The following is a 10,763-nucleotide window of genomic DNA, read 5'->3' on the forward strand; positions in this document are numbered from 1 at the left end:
AGGGGGCGATTCGGTTGGGCTGAAACTATTAGCAGAACGTAAATGAGTATTCCCTTTTAATGCACTTTCAGATGTTTTAGTGCAGTGAGAAAATAGGCTTGTAAAATAAAATGAAACCAATTAGTTCGGATCTGCACAGACAACTTACACAGCAATAGGTTATGATGGGGGGTGGAGGCACTCTCAAGGGCTCGACCCAGATGTTCCCCATTTAAAGCAGTGCACGCACCAGCCCTGACAACCACACTTACATCATCAAAGTGAAACAAAATAAAAAAGGAACTCATATTAAATTGTTTCCTCTCCATTTCACTTTATCGTTTAAGAGGGGACCGGCGATTGGTTGATGCTTAGCAACGGGGAAACCTGAGTAGGTGTCTGTTAGGGTAATGGGGGGCTAATGATGCGTGGGAGTGTATCTGAGCATTGGCCTGCTCAACAGACTGTGATCAGATACTCACTTTCCCTACATATCAAACGCATTGCTTTCTAACAAGGTCACATTGGCGGTATAATGGTGTTTGAGGATCTACTGGTGACACTCCATCTGAAAACAATGGTGTTGACTAGTATTTGACACAAGGTGTGTGTCCCAAAAAGAAACCCTATTTCCTATTTAGTGCACTACTTTTGGCTTGGGCTCATATTCAGAATAGAGGAAGCAGGTCTAGTTTCAAAGTTGAGCCGTGTTACATGCATCTGAAATGTCTCACTCCGTCCAGCACAGATGGTAGTTTTGAGCCCAACAGACTTCCCCATGGCTTGACCAGTACCTGATTGAATCTCTTAAAAAGGGTCAGAGATACTGCATGTTCATGACTAGAAGGTTTACCTATGGCTTTAGAGATGATGGCTTCTGTAATTCCTCTCTGCCGTCTCGCTGACCTAATGAAATCAAGACATAAATCAGGCTTGGGCGGTATCCAGATTATAATACATTCACACCGACCTTTTGCCATAGTGGGATATTCGGTAACAGAAGGGCCGCTGTTTTCAAACCCCACTGAGCCTTTGTAATCCGAAGGATAGCAATGCTAACAAGTACATATAAGATCCCATAGAGAACGCCAACGAGCGCACAAACTTTTATACGGTCTCTGACCTAAAGTATTTGCAGGACAGACATCCCAGCTCATAATGTTATACAAGTAATTAAAAAATGCTACACAGTTTGCTGCACACACAAAACAAATACTAAACAGCCAGGCTCTTGATACAGGTAGGGATTCTCTGCTGTTACCAAGCAAAGCTTGATTGTGGAAGAAGCTAACCACTTAGCTAACTAGCTACTAAATTTGCAAACCAAAAATGCATAACATTAAGCACATTGTAGACAGTTAACTTAATATTTAAACGATATCTAGCTGGCAAACATTTAGATGTGAATCCCATACTGTAACTAAATCACACGGCTTGTACTGCACAACAGTGAGTGACTCAATCAAGATCAGTTTTAAATGTCACATGCACAAGTACAGTAAAATGCCTTTCTTGCAAGCTCTAAATCCAACAAAAACAAACAACATTTAAATAAGAACACGAGAAAGTAAGAAGTTACAGTTGAAGTCGGAAGTTTACATACATCTTAACCTGAGTTTAAATGTATTTGGCTTTCACAATTCCTGACATTTAATCCTAGTAAACATTCCCTGTCTTAGGTCAGTTAGGATCACCACTTTATTTTAAGAATTTGAAATGTCAGAATAATAGTAGAGAGAATGATTTATTTCTGCTTTTATTTATTTCATCGCATTCCCAGTGGGTCAGAAGTTTAGACACTCAATTAGTGTTTGGTAGCATTGCCTTTAAATTGTTTAACTTGGATCAAACGTTACGGGTAGCCTTCCACAAGCTTCCCACAATAAGTTGGGTGAATTTGGCCCATTCCTCCTGACAGAGCTGGTGTAACTGAGTCAGGTTTGTAGGCCTCCTTGCTCGCACACGCTTTTTCAGTTCTGCCCACAAATGTTCTATAGGATTGAGGTCAGGGCTTTGTGATGGCCACTCCAATACCTTGACTTTGTTGTCCTTAAGCCATTTTGCCACAACTTTGGAAGTATGCTTGGGGTCATTGTCCATTTGGAAGACCCATTTGCGAGCAAGCTTTAACTTCTTGACTGATGTCTTGAAACGTTACTTCAATATATCCACATAATTTTCCTTCCTCGTGATGCCATCTATTTTGTGAAGTGCACCAGTCCCTCCTGCAGCAAAGCACCCCCACAACATGATGCATGCTTCACGGTTGGGATGGTGTTCTTCATCTTGCAAGCATCCCCCTTTTTCCTCCAAGCATAACGATGGTCATTATGGCCAAACAGTTCTATTTTTGTTTCATCAGACCAGAAGAAACTTCTCCAAAAAGTACGATCTTTGTCCCCATGTGCAGTTGCACACCATAGTCTGGCTTTTTTTTATGGCGGTTTTGGAGCAGTGGCTACTTCCTTGCTGAGCGGCCTTTCAGGTTATGTCGATATAGGACTCGTTTTACTGTGGATATAGATACTTTTGTACCTGTTTCCTCCAGCATCTTCACAAGGTCCTTTGCTGTTGTTCTTGGATTGATTTGCACTTTTCGCACCAAAGTACGTTCATCTCTAGGAGACAAAACGCGTCTCCTTCCTGAGCGGTATGACGGCTGCGTGGTCCCATGGTGTTTATACTTACGTACTATTGTTTGTACAGATGAACATGGTACCTTCAGGCGTTTGGAAATTGCTCCCAAGGATGAACCAGACTTGTGGAGGTCTACAATTTTCTTTCTGAGGTCTTGGCTGATTTCTTTTGATTTTCCCATGATTTCAAGCAGAGGCACTGAGTTTGAAGGTAGGCCTTGAAATACATCCACAGGTACACCTCCAATTGACTGAAATTATGTCAATTAGCCTATCAGAAGCTTCTAAAGCCATGAAATAATTTTCTGGAATTTTCCAAGCTGTTTAAAGGCACAGTCAACTTGATGTATGTAAACTTCTGACCCACTGGAATTGTGATACAGTGAATTGTAAGTGAAAAAATCTGTCTGTAAACAATTGTTGGAAAAATTACTTGTGTCATGCACAAAGTAGATGTACTAACCGACTTGCCAAAACTATAGTTTGTTAACAAGAATGGTTGAAAAACAAGTTATAATGACTCCAACCTAAGTGTATGTAAACTTCCGACTTCAACTGTATAAACACAAGGGTCAACTCAGCTAGTCCGTGTAGCCATTTTGTTAGCTAATTAGCAGTCTTATGGCTTGGGGATGGAAACTGTTGCACCGGTACTGCTTGCCGTGCGGAAGCAAAGAGAACAGTCTATGGCTTGGGTGGCTGGAGTCTTTACCAATTTTCTGCGCATTCCTTTCACGCCACCTGATTGGGCTCCCGAGTGGCACAGTGGTCTAAGGCACTGCAGTTCAGTGCTAGAGGCGTCACTACAGACACCCTGGTTTGAATCCAGGCTGTAGCGCACAATTGGCCCAGCATTGTCCGTATTTGGCTGGCGTAGGCTGACTTGCATATATATATATATATATATATGCAAGTCAGCCTACGCCAGCCAAATACGGACAATGCTGGGCCAATTGTGCGCTACAGCCTGGACATACATATATATATATATATATATATATATATTAGGTCCTGGATGGCAGGGAGCTCAGACCCAGTGATGTACTGGACTGGCTGCACAACCCTCTGTAGGACCATGCGATCGAGGTGCTGTTGCCATACCAAGCAGTGATGCAGCCAGTCAAGATACTCTCAGTGTCGCAGCTGTAGAACTTTGAGGATTTGAGAGCCCATGCCTAACTCCTTCAACCTCCTGAAGGGGAAGCGGTGCGGTCGAGCTTTCTCCTGCACGCCAACTCTCAGAACAAAGTCTTACTCCGTTAATAATATCAGGAGTAGAGATCAAAGTAAATCAATTTATGAAATTATTATAGCTCTAGTCAACAACTTGGTAATTCAATTACTATAAAAGATCACTGTATAATCAATCATGTGTTGGTACAAAACATGCAAGCACAAGATCACCAATTGAGTTATTCCCCCCCTTTTGATCAAATAGAGAGATGAATAAACCAAATAGAATTATGGTTATTGACCAATGATCTGAACGTGAAGATGGGTGATGTCTAAAGGGTTTTGGTCTCCGCAAATGAATGCCATATCCTATCATATAGAGCATTTCTACTCAAATTTGCAGGTTGCTTACTTATCTTGAGGATGCATTAAAGCATCACAACTTTTTAATTCTAGGCAAAATAAAATAAAATTGTATTTGTCACATGCGCCCAATACGACAGGTGTAGACCTTACTGTGAAATGCTTACTTACAAGCCCTTAACCAACAATGCAGTTTATGAAATAGAGTTAAGAAAAATATTTACTAAATAAAATAGTAACACAATAAAATAACAATAACGAGCCTATATACAAGCGGTACCGAGTCAATGTGCGGGGGTACAGGTTAGTCGAGGTAATTTGAACATGTATGTAAGGGTAAAATGACTATGCATAGATAATAAACAGTGAGTAGCAGCAGTGTAAAAACAAGGGGGGATCAATAAATTGTCTGGGTGGCCATTTGATTAATTATTCAGCAGTCTTATGGCTTGGGGGTAGAAACTGCTAAGGAGTCTTTTGGACCTAGACTTGGCACTCCGGTACCGATTGCCGTGCAGTAGCAGAGAGAACAGCCTATGACTTGGGTGACTGGAGTCTCTGACAATTTTTAGGGCCTTCCTCTGACACCACCTAGTATATACACAACCGTTCAAAAGTTTGGGGTCACTTAGAAATGTCCTTGTTTTCCATGAAAACATACATGAAATTAGTTGCAAAATGAATAGGAAATATAGTCAAGACGTTGAAAAGGTTATAAATAATGATTTTTTATTGAAATAATAATTGTGTCCTTCAAACTTTTCCTTTATCAAAGAATCCTCAATTTGCAGCAATTACAACCTTGCAGACCTTTGGCATTCTAGTTGTCAATTTGTGGAGGTAATCTGAAGCGATTTCACCCCATGCTTCCTGAAGCACCTCCCACAAGTTGGATTGGCACTTCTTACGTACGGTCAAGCTGCTCCCACAACAGCGCAATAGGGTTGAGATCAGCAGACTGCTTCTTCCCTAAGTAGTTCTTGCATAGTTTGAAGCTGTGCTTTGGGTCATTGTCCTGTTGTAGGAGGAAATTGGCTCCAATTAAGTGCCGTCCACAGCCTACATCAAGATCCCTTTTACCCTGTACAAATCTCCCACTTTACCACCACCAAAGCAGACCATCACATTGCCTCCACCATGCTTGACAGATGGCGTCAAGCACTCCTCCAGCATCTTTTCATTTGTTCTTCTTTGTGGTCCAAACACCTCAAACTTAGATTTGTCTGTCCATAACACTTTTTTGCAATCTTCCTCTGTCCAGTGTCTGTTCTTCTATTTTTATTGGCCAGTCTGAGATATGGCTTTTTCTTTGCAACTCTGCCTAGAAGGCCAGCATCCTGGAGTCGCCTCTTCACTGTTGAGACTGGTGTTTTGCAGGTACTATTTAATGATGCTGCCAGTTGAGGACTTGTGAGCCGTCTGTTTCTCAAACTAGATACTCTAATGTACTTGTCCTCTTGCTCAGTTGTGCACCAGGGCCTCCCACTCCTCTTTCTACTCAGGTAAGAGCCAGTTTGCTCTGTTCTGTGAAGGGAGTAGTACACAGCGTTGTACCAGATCTTCAGTTTCTTGGCAAGTTCTCGCATGGAATAGTCTTCTTTTCTCAGAACAACAATAGACTGACGAGTTTCAGAAGAAAGTTATTTGTTTCTGGCCATTTTGAGCCTGTAATCGAACCCACAAATGCTGATGCTCCAGATACTCAACTAGTCTAAAGAAGGGCAGTTTTATTGCTTCTTTAATCAGGACAAGAGTTTTCAGCTGTGCTAAGATAATTGCAAAAGGTTTTTCTAATGATCAATTAGCCTTTTAAAATGATAAAAACTTTGATTAGCTAACACAACGTGCCATTGGAACACAGGAGTGATGGTTGCTGATAATGGGACTCTGTACGCCTATGTAGATATTCCATAAAAAAATCTGCTGTTTCCAGCTACAATAGTCATTTACAACATTAACAATGTATTTCTGATCAATTTGATGTTATACTGGCAAAAAAACATTTGCTTTTCTTTCAAAAACATGGACATTTCTAAGTGTCCCCAAACCTTTGAACGGTAGTGTAGGTATTACAGACTCGGTCAGGGACAGGTTGAAAATGTTAGTGAAGACACTTGCCAGTTGGTCAGCGCATACTTGGAGTACATGTCTTGGTAATCTGTCTGGCCCTGCGGCTTTGTGAATGTTGACCTGTTGAAAGGTCTTGCTCACATCAGCTACGGAGATGATGATCACACAGTGGTCTGGAACAGCTAGTGCTCTCATGCATGCTTCAGTGTTGCTTGTTCCAAAGCGAGCATAAAAGGCATTTAGCTCATCTGGTACGCTTGCATCACTGGGCAGCTCGCGGCTGGGTTTCCCTTTGTAGTCCGTAGTAGTTTGCAAGCCCTGCCACATCCGACAAGCGTCAGAGCCGGTGTAGTAGGATTCAATCTTAGTCCTGTATTGAAGCTTTGCCTGTTTGATGGTTCCTCTGAGGGCATAGACGGATTTCTTATAGGCGTCTGTATTAGTGTTCCGCTCCTTGAAAGCAGCAGCTCGCAGTATGCTTACTGATGCTATACATCTAGGTATCAGATGCAGACTTTGCAAATCACACTGTCATGTATTGAGACACTGTTAGAAACAGCCATGTACTCACCACATTAGCACTGACCAAAGATATCTGGCTATTAGTTTAACATTTACAACCTAGGTAGCAGTCATCATGATGACTGACTCTCAGGGCCTTTTGAGGGCCCATGCAATTCGACATATTTTGCCATGATTTATGCCATGTTAATGATATATGAGTGAGAGTGACTAACACAATCAATGGGGGCCCCCTGGAGGTCAGGGCCCCTGGGCACCTACAGCTGGCTAGAATAATTTACCAAGGAGCCGGCCCTACTGACACGACTGTGAGAGTGGTGATGTCAGAATCATTTGGAGTCAGTGCTGCTGGCACACATTACTGGCCCATTTGGACCAAGATAGGCTCAAGTAAATATTTGAATACGCAAACAGGTGCAGCCAATGTCCAGAATATATTGCAGCCATTTACTCCAGATTTACTGTACTTTCCAAACCAAACAATCAGTCTGAAAAATAATGGAAAACGATTTCAAGATGTGTGCATGCCGGATTCACTTGAGAAGCTGATGACAATGCATTCATTCTCTTGACATAGCTGTGCAAGTAAAGGCGTAAACTGACTGCAGGCTTACAAATGTGACATGCCTTAGAGTACAGGACTACAGAGGATCAAGGCTAATAGTTTGAGCAGATGTTGACCCATGTTGTCCTTCATTGTTCTGTAGCCTAAGAAAAGTATCAAGTTTGTATCATGTTCCATAATGACACAATAAGACAATAACAGCAAACTACTATTTACTAATGATACAGTGTTGTAGCCCATTAAAACTCCCACTTACACGCACTTACATGGCAATAAGACTTCCTTCACCATAGAGTTGTTTTTAGTCAGCTAGTATTTAATTAGTATTTTGCTATAGAACAAAAACATATTAGGTGATGTCCAATGCATGGCAAGACTTTAATTTGGTATATTATCGTGATGACCGTCTGGGCGCGATAAATGCTCCCCGAGTAACCGGTTTCCTGTTCACGTTTAAATTAATACAGCGACATGAACGTCACATAATAATTCATTGTTTACGTACCACAGGCACCAAGTAGGCCTACATGGGAGTAATAGTAGGCTACTACAAACACATCTCTGTGGCATCCTCATACATTGTTTGCAACGTTCTTCATCACATTAAATACCCAGTCTAAGGTTTGTCCCACCACCCTAACGTTACTCGTAAGCATTTTTTTCAAACGGCACATCGATACACGGTGATGAATATAACATTCACTTACCTAGTCTAGAAAAATGGTGCCTTATTGGGAGATAAACGGACAGTCATACAGCACCAACGTTAAATAAGGCACGTCTACAAATACACATCAAGCCGAGATACTCCGTATTGTCAACAAAAAAAGCTGCATTCCTTATTTTCCCCGAACAGAGAAAGATTGAAATAAGAGCCGCACCGAGGTCTTTCCGCATTTGGATGCGGTCGTCATGAAATGTGATGTCATGGCTTTAAATTGCTCTCGACTCCCCGCTCTCATTGGGGCAGCCAATGTCTGTGTGGTACTCACATCTCATTTTGAAAACGAACGCAAACAAATCTTACTCCATTATTTTACTAAGTACAAGACATCCCATGGTACTATTATGTTGTTATAGTAAATTAATGACTACTATTCTATATACACTCTACTATAACCTACTATACAGCATACAAGCTACTATAGGTAGGCTACAATACCATAACATAATAAAGTATACTATAATATACTATTAAAAAAAACTTTTTTGCTGTTGTTGATTATATCCAATGGGTGTAAATGCTCAGAAAGTCCTGTGTTCCAGCCATGCAGTGATTTATTTCCCCATAATCTCTCGTGGACAGATCTATGTAAACGTTAATGGAGCAACTGACCAATTACGCGCGAGAGACTTTAGTTCTGGTGGAACCGAGATTAATTTACCCAACATGTAATTTTGTGTTTTACATAGTCATTTCCCATTCCCGTCTTTCCGACACATTAACTCTATATACGTTTGACAACTATAAGTGAGTAGATTGAGCATGGTGACCCTGTGCATGTATAGAACTTCTAATGTAGATGCATAATTGTATTTCATGTACATCATAGACCTAGAGTTTGCTATCTCCTCAAATCCCTTGACTTCTTTGAGAGAGGTGGAAATGGAGGAGATATACGAGGTGGGATAAGGTTTTTTATTATGGCTAGTCAGAAATAGCATTTTCCCATACACTCATATACTCCTTCCCATCCTGTATCCTTTAATAATCTCCAGCATAACCGCTAATAACCACTACCCACCATACATGTCTAATAAACCTCAAGGGAACCAAAACAAAGAAAGTACTTTAACATCCCATACTCTTCTATCTTTCACAAGAAACGTTAACATCAGGTCCAGCATAGACGCAATTATGTCCTCAATTGAAAGGGTACTGTCCTAAGCTGTTTTTGTGAAGAAGGCGCCCTCATGTGACGTAAAAGGGAAATAATAACAGGCTCCGGCACACCAACATCACAGCAGACCTCAGTTCAAATACTATTTGAGATCTTTCAAATGCTTTGAGCGTTTGCTTTAGCCTGCCTAGAGTGCCAGGTGAGCAGGGTTTGCACTTTTGAGACGTTTCTATTGGTTCCATTGCAACAGGCAAGATCAATCAAGCACAGCTAAAGTTGTTGAAATTATTTCAAATCATATTTGAATCCAGGTTTGCATCACAGTAAGGCTGGGATGGACAGACTGGCAATCTCACAGTATCCAATGTGAGTAGTGGTTGATATTTATAATGGTGATTTCCATAAGTAGGACAGATGTCTCCTCTCTAACACAGCACTGTGAGACCCATGGTTCCGTAAACAGGAATTCTGGCTTCCTCTCTGAGGCCTAAAAATACCTGACCTCAGGAAGTTAGGGTATTGTGCTACTACACTGCATTCCACTGTCCTGACATCATTGTATATGTTTAAAAATATGCAAGGTGGGCATCTGAAGTTAGATATAGTCCATGGGCCAGACCCCCACATTTTCGCTGTCGGGTTCACTTGGGTGACAATGTCTCATAGTGATTTTCTTGAAGGTCTATGTCACTAGAGTTGGAAAATGTGTGATAACAGTCCAGAAATGGCAGCTTTCTGTGTTATCATGGTTTCTTTCATCCCTCCAACCCATATGTTTTTCCTATAGGGATTATACCCTATGACTAACAATGTCAGTATACAACAAGTTATTGCACACGGATACCCTTTAATCATATATCATTGGAAAGTTTAGATTCCCAGCTATCCATCAGACACATTTTCCGGGAATGTTCAGGTCAATAGAACTTTGACCTTTGACCTATAGGGTACATATCAGAACTACCTGTATAAATGAGTTTAAAAAGGAAACCCTGATACATTTTAAACTTTGTTTGACAAGTGGTTCTGAAAGGTCATGAGATTAACTTTCAAATTATATATACTGTAGCATAACCAACTTTGAAAGCACCATTTACAACTATTGTTAAAATTAGCCCATATTTTCCCATTGTCATTAGAATGTTGTAAGCTTAGCCATATAATTCCATGTAGTGGGGCAGCTATGTTTTTGGATTGTAACAGAACCATGAAATTGCACACACACAGCTAGAACAGGGTTTTAAAAATATTTGTATATACAGGGTAATCACAGGATTCATGCATTAAAAAGCCTTTTTCCAATATGGCCGCCAAACAACTTAATGGGGTCTTTTTGGATACATTTCGCATGACCATACCTGTATGAAATATATTGTTGTATGCCCAATAATATCTTAAAACATTCATAGTGATGTAGAATACACAACCAAATGAGCCAGGTGTGCCAGATTGGAAAGATGTTCAATTATTCACAGCATTGAATATGCTTTCTGAAGATATTTCATCTTCAAAGTGAAAAGTCATGGATGTGATCTGATTAAAATGATATACAATGTCATTCTGTTAACTGTTTCCAGAAAACAGAGGACTAGAAACGTGTAAAATTGCATAGGA

The 10,763-nt window shown here is 40.7% G+C and overlaps 1 protein-coding gene across 2 annotated transcripts in view; it reads right to left on the reverse strand.

The window, feature by feature from the left end:
- The window catches only part of LOC106565432 (nck-associated protein 5-like), a 107,814-nt gene extending 99,590 nt beyond the window's left edge, over positions 1–8,224 (reverse strand). For both annotated transcript variants that reach the window (XM_082959201.1, XM_014132563.3), the window contains exon 1: positions 8,016–8,224. The gene's annotated coding sequence lies outside the window, so the exon portion shown is untranslated. The remainder of the gene's footprint in view (positions 1–8,015) is intronic.
- Between the last annotated feature and the right edge of the window lie 2,539 nt (positions 8,225–10,763).

Source organism: Salmo salar, chromosome 12 (genome assembly GCF_965601325.2).
Source record: "Salmo salar chromosome 12, fSalSal1, whole genome shotgun sequence".
In the NCBI taxonomy this organism is placed as follows: Eukaryota; Metazoa; Chordata; class Actinopteri; order Salmoniformes; family Salmonidae; genus Salmo; species Salmo salar.